We start from the raw sequence: 12,021 nt of genomic DNA, 5'->3' as shown, positions 1-12,021 counted from the left end.
GAAACCTGGAGAAGGTCCTAAACTTCTCCTGTCTCTCTTTTCTTTGAGCAGATGATCTCTCTGTTTCTGCTGGAGCGGATGAAGACAAAACACTACAGTTATAACAATAATAACAACGCATGGAATTTATCTAGTGCTTATCAAGACCCCACAAAGGCACATTTACACACACCCAGTGCATGGAGCATCAGAAACCAGTCACAGCACTGCAGTACTGAGTCCTTTGGTCTCTTGGGACAGTTGTTCTTATAATAGAGCAGGTAGTTATTAATGGAGAGAAATCTCTACTAGTAGTATGACTGATAAATCAGTATCAGTCATCTTCAGGAGATTCTGTCCTGTTTAGAGGTGATGTAAGCACACACTAAAGCACTAATCACCATGTCTGTGCCTTCATCTGATTATTCTCAGCCATTGTGCAACATTTCTACCAACACATACTTTTCATGTCCATTCTAAATCTTTGTTAACAAGTAAAAGTGAAAAATTTAAGATCTTTAGGGGGTAAAGTTAAATAACCTCACTATACTTGCTTAAATAAACTTACTACACAACAAGATGAAATAATGCCACCAACTGAAACAATGACTTTTTACTAAACTGTCTGAAAACTTAAAATAAAATTTAACTTTCAGTAAAATTCTCACACACACACACACACACACACACACACACACACACACACACACACACACACACACACACACACAGAGAGAGTCAGGGTGGATATCATGTAAGTTGGGGTTTATGTATGTTAAACCTGTACAGGTAGGGCAGATTTCTTTTTCATGAAACATTTGTAAATGTTTAGTCTTTTTTGGATAGAACAACTTTCTGCCTTCATAAGTGACCCATGAGAGTGTTGTATTGAAACAGCCCATCTTGTGCTACAAAGTGATATAAAGCATGATGGGATTATTTTCTGGCAGAAATAAACTAAAAATGATAATATTGTGATATACTGAAAGGGCCAAAGATGGTTTGTCCCCCACCCCTGATGTTCCTAAAATACACCAACTTACTCATGTTACAGTTTCTACTGAATGAAACGTGGAAATACCTTATTTTTTATGATTAATGAAATGGCAGCTGTATCAAAGTTTAATCCTATACCTCATCACACATTAGCATTTCTGCTGTACAGAATTGTAGAACTTTAAAGGTATTTATAGTTATGAGTATTGTTGTGGGAAATTAAGAGACTACAATGTTTATTCAAAATTTTTATTCCATTTTGATCAAATAACCGAGGAACATTTGAGTAATAAACACAGACTATCTAAAAGGCAGCACATTAATCAGTGAGAGGAGAACACTTCAGTACACATGTGGGAGTTTCACGCCTCAGCACACTGCTCTCTACTCAGTGTCTGTGTGACAGGAGACTGGGAGTCCTTGGTGGCCTCACAGGTCACTGTCTTCTTCAGCCACTCCTCCTTCTGGAGGGTCAGGGTGCTGCTCCAGCTGTAGAGGCCGTCCTTCTGCAGAAGCCCGGAGCTCTGGCTCACCCCCGAGGTCCAGCTGATATCAGCCACCTTCCAGCTCAGCTTCCAGTCTGAGGGGAAGCCCTTGTTGGCCAGACACACGAGTGTGACCTTCTCCTGCTGCAGCTGTACACTGGAGGGGGGCAGGACCGTGAGGGTGGGCGGGCCGTCACCTAGGAGACACAACACGGTCTACAGCTCAGACAGGCAGGAACCGTTAGCAGGAAAATCAGTTGTGTTTCACTTCCTCTTCAGTGAGGAACAGAAGTCAGAAACATATTAGATCAACTTTTTTTTATTTTCCCTGGACATTAGAACCCCAATATATTTAATTAATGAAACATTTAAGTAAATATAATGTATAGTCATACATAGATCAAAATGGAAGTATATTTAACAGACGGTGGTTCATCAGTATGCGAGTATTACGGTTAAAGTGCTTTGCATCAACAACCTCCAGTCAGGGACAAACACTTATACTAATGAAAATTAACCCAGTAGGCAGAATAAAGGTTTGCTGGCGGATATTGCTGAAACATTTATGCTTTTACCAAAAAAACGCTAATAATGTGGGCTGCAATAACACTGCAACGGTTAGGATAAATGCGCTAATAAAATCACCTTTAATGCGCTTTAATAAAGAGACCTTTATTACAAACAATACCTACTTAAAACTGTGATTTACTGGGAATAAAAAGTGAAGTTCTTCTTACGTCCAGTGTCCTCCACACTAACTTAGTTTAAGGTCCGTACATAAACCTGCTCTAAACACACTGCCGTCTCCTCTCTTTACAGCGCCGTAGTTTAGCTTCAGAATTAGTGAACGATACAACCCCAAAAATGCTTGTTTTTCTTTTCTTTTTGTGTAATGAAAGAAGTTATCAAAGATACTATATACATACAATATACAATTAGAAATAAAGATAAATAAAGATAGAAAAATAAAGACAGTAACTAAATTAATTTTGAATAAAGAGTGCAAGTTACTTAAATCCAAATGAGAGTTTTGTGCCGCTAAAAGTGTGCGTGTGTGTATGAACCTGTGTTTCGCAGAACTGAATTCGGTGATCCCTTTAAACTATTTCAGACTTATATCGTTAATGTTTATGCGTTAGATACATGTAGACTTTGTAGAATCATAGCAACTGATTATAAGAATTGTGTTTTTAGATATATTTATGTACACTAAAAACAATGTTTAATGCAATATCCAAATCAAGATAATTTATCTAATGACATAAATAAAGGTGTTCTAGATGTATAATTTAGGAATTTGAGTATTTGTAACAACGTTTTGATCCTGCAGTATGCGAATATTACAGTAAAAGTGAATTGCACCGATAAAGCTGCAGTCAGGTACCGATATTTCTGACTTTTAAAATAAACCTTGTTGAGAGATATTCCTGATACATGTATGTTTTTACTACTTAACGACACTTAAGAAACTCTCCATCGGTATAAATTAAAAGGTCTATAAGGACAAATCAATGGTTATGATATAGGAAGATACTTAACAAAGTCACAATTAGTCTATAAAAGAGTACGGGTAGTTAACAAAAGCACCGTGCGTTCTGATGCAACGTTACCTAATGTGGATTAATAGTGTCACCTAATGTGGATTAAAAGTTAAAGTCTACTTAAGTCTAACTGACATGTTTTGTTCCGCCACCGAAAGTCAACCACAGTGCTACAATCTCATTTCCAGGTATAAAAGGGTCCTGAAGACACTATTAGGAAGCTTTATGCTCAACCTTGTGTTTTCATTTGTGTGTTTGTTCTTTGCTGTTTTGAGTGTTCTGTGCTCTGATCCTGTTAGTCTACTTCCACATTGAGATTCGCTTTGGCCTTCTGCTTGTTCTGTTGCCCTTATATCTAGTGTATATAGTGTATACAGTGTCTATATTCTAGTGCATATAGTTTGTGTTCACTTGTGTCACTTCACACCAGGTGTAGGGTGGGGTGCTGTTTGTTTTGCAGTTTTGGGTTTGTCTCTGTTTTGTGTCTGGTGAGGGAGATAAGAAAGTGTGTATGTGTTTTGGTTTTCTCATTTTGTTTTGTTAGGTTTTGTAGCCCCACTTATGGTCAGTGTCACAAAGGTCCACCCTCCTCACGTCCCTGATGTCATGGTTTACCTGTCTTCCTGCACTCCCTGGTTCCAAGCCTTAGTTTCATTTTATCCACACCCGTCTGTTCCTCTATTCCACTCCTTGTTTTAGTTTCCACTCTTCCCATGTTCACCTGTATCTGTTTAGTGTCTGCTTGTCTTGCTTATCTAAGCCCTGTGGTTTTGTCTTCTGGTTGTTTGTTATGGTGGTAAGTTATTTCTCTCTGTCAGGTTTGCCTTATGCCTGTTTTAATGTTGTCGGCATTGCTTTTCTGTGTATTCCAACCATATGTTATTACCCTCAGCAGCCCTTAGCCTGTTTGTTTTACCCTTCGTGTCATGTTTCCTACATTTAATAAACCACCTCCTGCAATTGCATTCTACCTCTGCCTGTTCCTGTCGGAAACGTTAGTCAGTTTCTTTATTCTTGTTTGGTGATTTACCATTTTCAGTGTTGACCCATCTGAAATCTTTCTGGTGTGATTTGTGCATATTGTATTACACTATTATATAATTGATCATAATACAACAGTCACTGTTTCATCTCTGATTTGTTCCATTTTGTTTACTCACATATCCATCATTCATACTCACTTTCACTTGCCAATTAACCCCAATTCATCATTTACTAATTTCTGTCACAGACCCTACCTGGACTGGGTGATAACAGAAATTAGGGGCTCATCCATTTTTGGTTGTGTGCATTTGTTGGGCTTTTTTTTTTCCCTTTGGTGGGGAGTGTGAGATTGTTGCTGGCTGTTGGGTTAGGATGGTTCCTTTCAGAATACTGGATTTCTCACTCTGCCCTACTTTGGAGGTATTTGATAGGTGTTGTAAAGACGGTCTTCATGCTACAGCAGATTTCTTTGACATAATGATACATTGGCCTCAAGGTGGAGATGAAGGCCATTTTGTAGGAAGTCTTGGTATTGGAGAATATCCTCCCATGAAGAAACAAGGTCCCTGGGGTTCCGCCTCAACCTCTTGGGTTAATCCCAGAGGCCTACCAGCAGAACTTCAGGCAACTAGACAAACACCCCTCTAAACTTATGTAGAATTTGTACAGGAAATCTGTGTAATTTGATAAATGGTGTGCTGCCAGTCAGTCAGAGCTTTCATGAGCTAAAGGAACTCATGTTAGAAGAATTCAAAATCTACTCTCCCACACAGGTAGTGATGTGTTTAAATAAGCAGAAGTATCGACTCTCTCAGACAGCTATTGCTGCCAATGAATTCATGTTAATACGCAAAACTGTCTTTGCTTCTCTGCCTGTGCCAAAAAGAGAAACCCATCCTTGCAAGACTGTCCCATTACCTCACAGAAAAAGTTAAGTCCCTGCGAAACGGGTGTGTTTTTACTGTCACAAAAGAGGGCACTTGATAGCCGCTTGTCCAGCTTTGATGCATACAAAGACATGAAAGGTAAATGCGGTCGGTCAGTTTTGTCGGTCCATTTTTGTTTATTGTTTGTGTTAAATTCATTTAATAATTTCGGTCACTGCTCCTATCTAGACTGGGTCGTAACATCTGTTTCAGCAACATGGAACTCAATGTGTGTCAGAACCCTGGACAGCTCCCAGAACAGAGCTAATGAGACCCAGGTGAAGCTCATCAGAGAGACACTCCTGAACTCACCCAATCCACTGATCTCCAATCAGCCCAGAGCCAGATGAAGAGCCAGCTGTGCTGAGGGAGGAACTGCTGTTGTCTCACACATTGCTCATCTTCTTCTCAGAGGCAGAGAGCCAGTGATCCCCAAAAGTCGAGAGAACTGAATGAACATGCAGATTTACAAAACACATCAGATTCTTACCCACACCTGGCCAAATATAAAGAATTTTCCTGATATATTCTTCTGTGTTTCCTGTTTGTCCTACAATGTATTGAACAGAAATAGCACAGGTCACATTGCACAACAGAAACCAACAGAAATAAACAATAAATACCTTATTACAACAGCCTGCTGATCATGTAATTAAAACAAAGGTAAGCTTCTCTCCTTGCACTGTCTGGCTTATCATTCATGTTGCGTTCATTTTGTAATAAACTGCGGTTGGATTCTCACAGTGACTCTGGGTCAGTTTTGTTATAGAGATGTAACCTGCTATGGGTAGAGAAGATCTCACCATGGAAGAGCAGGTGAGTAGCAGCCTGTGTAGAGTAGAGACGCTCACTGTCTACTATGGACAGTCTTATAAAAAGAAAAAATGGCATTTTCCTTCACAAAGTTGAATAAGGAGAGTTTGATACGTGGAACTGACATACTGTGAACCTCAAACACTATTTACTCCTCTTTCAAATACAAATACCACATAAGCCAAACAAGGCAGTAAAATGAGCCAGTTCCAAAATCTTAGAATATTACACAGCAGTCTTGACTCATTAATATTTATGCTCCTAAAATTTGCATACACCAGCCCACATTCTAGCCCAGGTGACATTACCATCAACCTGCACAGTCAAAGCTTCAGCAATTCTGCAGGTGTTGTGAAGAACAAAACAATGACAACAGACCAACAATGAAAATGGCAGATTACATACAGAAATGTACCATTCCAGGCTGTGAATATGATGCCACACCCTTCCCAAGGAACCACAATGTTAACTGGCTTTCTTTGTATTAATATTTACAAGATTCCAGACAACTTTAATTCATATAAGCTAGTTTACCCTGCAGATTTGACTCCAAAGAATTTTTCAAACACTTACATTTTACATTTAAATTTTTGGCATTTAGCAGGAGCTCTTATCTAGAGTGATTTACAAAAGTATTTTTGTCATCTTGTAATGTTCTGAGCACGTACAGAGATGGAGTCACTCACAGTAAGCCAGTTTCAGCTTTATTAGAGAACACATTTAGTTCACAAACAGAATCCAAAGTACATAAGCCAAGTTCATAATTCAGAAAAGCAATGCACAATGTAAACCAAAACAAATAGGGATCAGGCAAAGAGAGTAATCCAAAACACAGGCGGAGATTCAACAAACCAGAAGCAACACACAAAACAACAAACGTAACACGGTTTGACAAGACTTCACAAACACAAACACAAACAGCTTCACTCAGTGTTTGACACTTGTCATTTAAATCACTATGTAATAGATACTTACATCACTGGACCGCCACCTGTTTGGGCCTGGGTCTTTTTTCTATTGGGTATAATGGAGGTCAAATTTGAACATATCCAGTAAGATCAAATTTGGAGAATTGTATAAATGCATTTAGGTGTTGCTTTAAAATAAACATTATACTAGAAGAGTTGAATATTTAACTGGTCCTCATACTGTTTCAGCCTAACTTGTGCTTTCTCTGCATGATTATTGTTTTGTGTTTCTCATCTTGCTCTTGTTTGTTCACCCTATTTTATTTTCTTCATCATGTCTGTCATTTCTTGCCGATCTGCCCGTCTCCATGTTTCATCCTGGAATGTTCTATCTGCCTTCCAAAAAGGCCATACAGTTCACTGACCTGCTGCCAGGGTAATGAGTACAGTTAAGAATCAGTTACAGGAGTTTTACAATAAGCTGGTTGAGGCACATATCAATCATCCTTACGCTACTGACATCAGTAGAGCGGCTGTAGTGGTAAAATCATTATAACTATTAGAGAGAGCACACAGACTGATACTCTGTAGTACTGAAGTACTGTAGTGCATCTGGAAAATCTGGCTCTTGTCTGCTTTAAAGCAGAGTGTCACCAAATCAGACCTGTGTTCTCTATGTAAAGTAAATAAAGATTTACATCATTGTGTTATATATTCAGTATATTCTCAGTTTGTGCTGCAATTAGTAATCTAGAGACACTTGCTGAAGTTATGGAGATATGTGGGTTTGGACCAACCCAGCCCTGATATGGTATAGGTAAAAGAAACCATGGAAAAATAAACCAGTCAGACCAGATAGAAACTTCTGTTTTAAGCACAATAATTTTGTTCTCATCAAAATTTCCTACTAAACATGAAATGGCTTAATATGCAAACCTGTATTCCTGCTTGGTTTATTGTAGAACAAAAACATGAAAGGCTTTATTGCCAGCGTGCACTATATAAAGGCTTGTGTGACTCAGCAGTTACCGCCAGTAGAGGTCACTTTTGAAATCTGATCATTTAATCCAACTAAATTCACGTCTATCAGTGGATAAGAATTTATTTCATGTTCTACTGTGTGAAACAACTGTTGATTAATAAAAGTATGGAACTATACTAGCTAAATGCTACAGTCTATACACAACTGCAAAAATACACTGCCTGGCTGCACTAGTATCAGGGAGACGTGCGGCATGGGGCACTATTTTCAGGGAGATGTGTGTAGTGTGGGGCACTAGTATCAGGGCAGCTTTTCTGATGCTGAGCAGCATGTGAGCTTCTGTGGGTGGAGCAGTGAGAGTGGGTGGGGACTGCTAGCGGGTCCTATTTCTCTGGCTGGGTCCTTTTGCTCCTGTAGCTGGATGGAGGTCAAGCCCCGGGTCGCGCACACCTCTAAACTGCTTCCAGTCTCCTGTGGCTGCCTTGTGGGCCTTCCTATGTTCTGTGCCTGGTCTTGTCCCAGTTCCTGTTGTGTCTTTTCCACTATCCTCATGTGGTCTTCTCAGAATGGCTTAAAGAAGGACTTTGTTGTCTCTTTGGAATTTTTCCTTATGTTATGGATCTAGAAGATTCTCTGGCATTCAACAGTCAGAGACTTAATGCTTGATGAGACCCATGGTTTATGGGTTGGATAGTCCTCTACTATTTGAGAAGAAGTTCTTCTTGCAGGAGTGTTACGACCCTATGACCTGCACCTTTGTGAGACAACAAGAAACAACTCAGAAAGTACCAAGGACATAACACCCCCTCCCATATCGAAAAGGAAAAGAGTCAAAGATCAGTGCGTTTGAGATAAAGCATCAGCCAAGGCATTCTCGGATCCTCTCTTGTGCTGTACATCCAAATCCAAATCATATTCCTGTAAGAACAGTGCCCTTCTCATAAGCCATTGATTTGTGTTGTACATATGGTTCAACATATGGATCATAGTCGTTTTATGATCTATAAAGACTATGGTTGTAAACTAGAACCAACATACACCTTGAAATGTTTCAACAAACAACAGAGGTTTCTTTTTAAATCGTGGAGTAATTTAACTGTCATCTAGAGATGTTTCTCGAGAAGTAACAGACCGGATGGTCTATTTCTGAAACATCCTCTTGTACCAACACAGCACCTGCACCGATGTTACTAGCATCCACCTCTAATTTAAAAGGGCACTCAAAATTTGGAGCAGCAAACACAGGAGAGCAACAAAGCAATGCCTTTACAGACTCAAATGCATGTTGACATTTTGGAGACTAAACAAATTCAGAGAATTTCTGTAACAAATTTGTAAGGGGAGACACCAATGAAGCAAAATTGTGACAAAAACCTTGATAGTACCCAATCATACCTATAAATCGACGTCATTCTTGTCTAGTAGTGGGGACTGGAAACTTCACTATGACGACAATTTTGGCATCAACAGGGCGTCCACATCCTAGTCCTACCTCCTTACCCAGATACACATCCATGGCTTTTCCAAACTGACACTTGGCTAAAGTAAGTGTAAGAGAAGCAGTCTGCAAGTGAACAAAAAGAGTCTCAAATGTTCAGACCGGGTTGCCGAATGTACAATGACATCAACCAAATAAGCATCACACTTAGATATCCAGCTCAACACACGATTCATTAATTGCTGAAATGTAGCAGGTGCATTTTTCATGCCGAAAACCATAACATTGTGTTGGAGACAATAATCCGGTGTAACAAAAGCAGAAAAATCAGAAGCATGTGATGGCAAAGGGACCTGCCACTAACCCTTCAACATGTCTAATTTACTCACATACTGAGCTGAGCCTATATTGTCTATATAATCTTCTACTAGTGGCAAACGAAAAGCATCCGATCAAGTAACAGCATTTACTTTGCGGTAGTCCATGCAAAAACGTGATGTGCCATCAGGCATAAGTATAAGGATGCACTCCAAAGACTGGAGCTCGGAACAGCAAATCCATTGTCTACCAAGTATCGCTCTTCGGCCTGCATACATGCGCAGTTAACTGGATTAACTCGATATGCATGTTGCTTAATTGGGGGATGATCTCCCACATCCATATCATGAACGATCTCGGAGGTCTGAGTTGGTAGATCAGAAGACAAACCATGATATCGGGTAATTAAAGTCTTAACATCAGAACACTCTTTTGGCTCTAGATTTGATAAATAACCATCCAAGTCCTGTAGCATAGTGGAGTTGGGCAAACGCGCAGCCATCACTGGTGCAGAAGGAACTAACCCATCATCCTCATCCTTTATAGGTACCAACATAGCAACAGCAGAAGGAACAACATTAGGTTTTGAACGTGACAGTAGAATATACTGCTTTAATTTACTGATGTGGCAAACATGAGTTTTATGTTTTCGGTCCAGAGTTTGTATCACATAATCCGTCTCACTGATTTTATCCATGATAACATATGGTCCTGAAAATCTTGTTTAGAATGACATGAGGCAACAAAACCAACACCTCATCACCTGGCTAAAACGAACAGACTGTAGCAATTTTATCGTATCTCCTCTTCATTTTTGATTGCACTGCAGCTAACTCCTTTTAACAAGTTAACAAGCAGATTCTAACGATTCTTTAAAATGACTCACATAATTTAGCAATCCTAAATGCGGCTCATCGCTTTATAGCCATCAATCCTTCAAAAGTTTCACAGGTTCTCTAACCGTATGTCCAAACACTAATTGAGCAGGACTGAAACCAAGAGACTCCTGAACAGTCTGTCCAAGCGCAAATAAAACTAAAGGAATTCCAAAGCTCCTTGGGTCTCAGAGTGGTAAGTACTCGATACCCTATAGACAACTGTTCATAGACAACTGTTGTAAAACTTGGGCAAATATTTTGGATAGAAAATTGGATCCTTGGTCGGTCTGAATGTACTGTGGTAAACCAAAAATAGAACAAAAGTTAAATTATGGACTTAACTTTTATGTTGCGTAATGGAATAGCCTCTGGAAACCTTGTAATGGCACACATTCCTGAAAGAAGCCGATGTCCCGTTTTTGTTTTGAGCAGTGGGCCTACGCAGTCTAAAAGAAGTGTATCAAAAGGAACACCCACCACAGGTATAGGCCGAAACAGGGCAGGCGGCATCTTTTGCTTTGGTTTGCCAGTTAGCTGACAGGTGTGACAAGACCGACAATAGTCCCTCACGTCAGACTAACACTGGCCAAAAGAAATGCTGTAAGATGCTGTAAGGACGAAGAAGGGCACAACATAAAAAGAAACACGGAGACACACTCTGTACGGGGTTTTCAGTCAGTGATGTTTGTTTTTTTTATTTTATATGAAAACAAAAACACATTCTCTCTCTCTCTCTCTCTCGCTCGCTCTCTCTCTCTCTCTCTCTCTCTCTCTATATATATATATATATATATATATATATATATATATATATATATATAGTGTTTCTTCAGGGTGGGCTTTACAACAAAACAACAAACAAAAAATCTACTAAAGTGAATTCAATCACTAACCCCCCTAAAACAAAAGAAAATAAAATACAAATCACTCTTACCTCAACTCCTTAATCACAAAAACAGAAATACAACAACAAAGCAAAAAGAGCACAGCATCCATCCCTACAACTCCAAACAATAAGAAAAGAACAACACTTAATGTTTCTGAAAATCAAATATCTGTATATGACTGTATATGACAGATAGAAGGTTAATTATCCCTTTAACCAATCAGGTTGTCCGTTGTTTTGACCGTGTTATTTCTACAGCTCACTGGTTATTAGTGTGCCCTCATGCGGGTAACCTGAAAAACAAATTTTAACACCACAGCACGAGGAAACAACTCAGAAAATCACAAGGACATAACAAGGAGTTACAGAAAAAAAGATATTAGCCTTGGAAGTTTTAGAATATTTCAGCATGAGATTGTGAGGTCATCCACATGTTAAACACTAAAGGTCTGACCATGTGGTGTGGAGGTGGGGGTCAAACACAACCTGTGTTAGTTCATGTCTATGATGAGATAAGATAAGAAAAGACTTTATTATCATTGTACTTGTACAACAAAACTTAGCTCACAGAGGGACCAGCAGCAATAACAATAATAAATAATATAAGAGATATAGAATGGAAATAGAAATATTAGCAGTGCTACATATGTATACATCAGACTTAGATGTGCAAACAATGAAGTGTAAACAGGAAGTGTGAACAGTGAAGTGAGTGTAGGAAAATGGACTGTGTTGTTATGGGGCATAAACATGTTCTCTTTCCTAAGAATGAGGCCTTTTGTTTTTCTTATTTAGTTCATTTAATCAGGGTAATGATACACTCACCACCACAAGAGGAATGAATGTTAGGTGGTGTTGGTGTAGCTGCAGGAAGAGTGAGCCACCAA

General features: G+C 39.2%; 1 pseudogene; it reads right to left on the bottom strand.

The window, feature by feature from the left end:
* Positions 1–1,337: 1,337 nt before the first annotated feature.
* On the bottom strand, positions 1,338–3,716 carry LOC145657615 (immunoglobulin kappa constant pseudogene; annotated as a pseudogene).
* Positions 3,717–12,021: the final 8,305 nt, after the last annotated feature.

Source organism: Electrophorus electricus, chromosome 4 (assembly GCF_041902795.1).
Source record: "Electrophorus electricus isolate QZ-2024a chromosome 4, ASM4190279v1, whole genome shotgun sequence".
In the NCBI taxonomy this organism is placed as follows: Eukaryota; Metazoa; Chordata; class Actinopteri; order Gymnotiformes; family Gymnotidae; genus Electrophorus; species Electrophorus electricus.
This window is presented reverse-complemented; position numbering and strand designations above follow the sequence as displayed.